Source organism: Myotis brandtii, unplaced genomic scaffold, assembly GCF_000412655.1.
Source record: "Myotis brandtii unplaced genomic scaffold, ASM41265v1 scaffold1077, whole genome shotgun sequence".
Classification (NCBI taxonomy): domain Eukaryota; kingdom Metazoa; phylum Chordata; class Mammalia; order Chiroptera; family Vespertilionidae; genus Myotis; species Myotis brandtii.
Window position 1 is genome coordinate 1276701 of NW_005353666.1, and position 1582 is coordinate 1278282.

A 1582-nucleotide genomic window follows, 5' to 3' on the forward strand; every position below is an offset into this window, starting at 1 on the left:
CCGGCTTCCTCCCTCCCCTGTCCCCGGAGACACTGTGACCTCGGGACCCTGACCTCGGGCCTCTGTCGCCCACTGGGGTCGGGGGCACGGCCGGGGCTGCGTCCGCACGGGATGCCCTTTGCCAAAGCTGAGCTGTGTGTGCTGCGCCTGCTGCAGGGTCTGTCCTCGGTCAGCGAGTCCGTGTGTCCCGGGTGCACGCGGGCGCTCAGGCTGCGCCCCTTTGTTAATAAAATCCTGACGGCTCCGCCCGGGGCTGGAGGAGGCAGCGCCTGTGTCCTCGTCTCCTCCAGCTCGTGCCCAACCGGGGAGCCACCCCGCCGGGCGGAGGAGGACCGTCACTTGTCTGTCCCTCTGTCCGTCCCTCTGTGCTCAGGCCAGGCTACAGGATCGACTGTCGGGCACAGCCAGGCTTTCCCTAAAAAGACGATATTTTATTGTTTCTTTTGTCCTTCAATCTCAGCTCCAGTACCACACACGTGCACGCGTGCACACGCACAGACACACACACACGCACACATGCACGTGCACACACAGGGGCCGCTGCTGGAAAGCCCCTCCCACGCGGGCTGTGGCCTTCAGACCCAGCAGATGAATGTGGGTCCACACGGCGCTTTCTCTCCGAGCAGCGGACGGAGGGGGCCGTCGGCGCCCGGTTCCCGCAGAGCCCACTGGCCTTGCTGTTTTCTCAGTGGAAAGTGCTCCCCTGGCTCCGTGACGCCCGCCGCCCGTCTGCTTGGGTCTGAGTTGCTTCACTTATTACCAGAAACGGGGAACCGGGGTGCCTGCAGGTCCCGGGTTCACCCTCCTAGAAACCCACCCAAGTCACGCGTCCTGTTTGCCGGGGCCCCAGCTGCCCGCCGCGCCCTCAGGTGGGTGTCTGTTGGGGGTCCCAGAGCGCTACCAGGACCCAGAGCTGAGAGCCCTGAGCTGCGAGCGGAGCGAGGACCCCTCCCTCCCCCCACCCCCACCCCAGCGAGGAGTCCCTGAGAAGAGACGATGCCACACTGGAAACCGAGCTTCCCCAAGTCTTAGGTGACGGCGCGGGGGCCGCACCCTCGGTGGGAATGACGGGGTCTGAGAGTTCACACGCTTGCGCGGGGCTCCCCGAACCTGGTGCCCGGGAAGGCTCCCCAGGATTCGCACAGACGGCAGGAAGTCACAGCCCTGCTCACACCTCGGACCGCACCCCCTGGTCAGACACCCGGACTCTGTCCTGAGGAAACCACACCCTGACCTCAGCCTCCAGCCCACCCCCTCGCGGACCCTTCACGACCCCTCTAGGGGTCACCCCACCAGTGGGCCCCCAGTTGGAGAGAAACCTGGCCCGCCCCTCGGTGTGCGCTGCCGCCCAGTCAGACGGGCGAGGGTGAGTCATCTCCGTCCCAGGTGAGACTGCGAGGATCTGACCAGCCTCGAGGGTCCGTGTCCGGGAGGCTGACCCCCTTCCGCGGGACGGTGGCCAGTGTTGGCCAGTGTGGCTCACTAGGCGGTGTGTCCCCCAGGCGCGGCTGGGCCCCTGCATGGCGCCGACCACACTGTGTTTGCCCCCGAGAGCGGAACGGGACCCCGTGCGGCGAGGAAA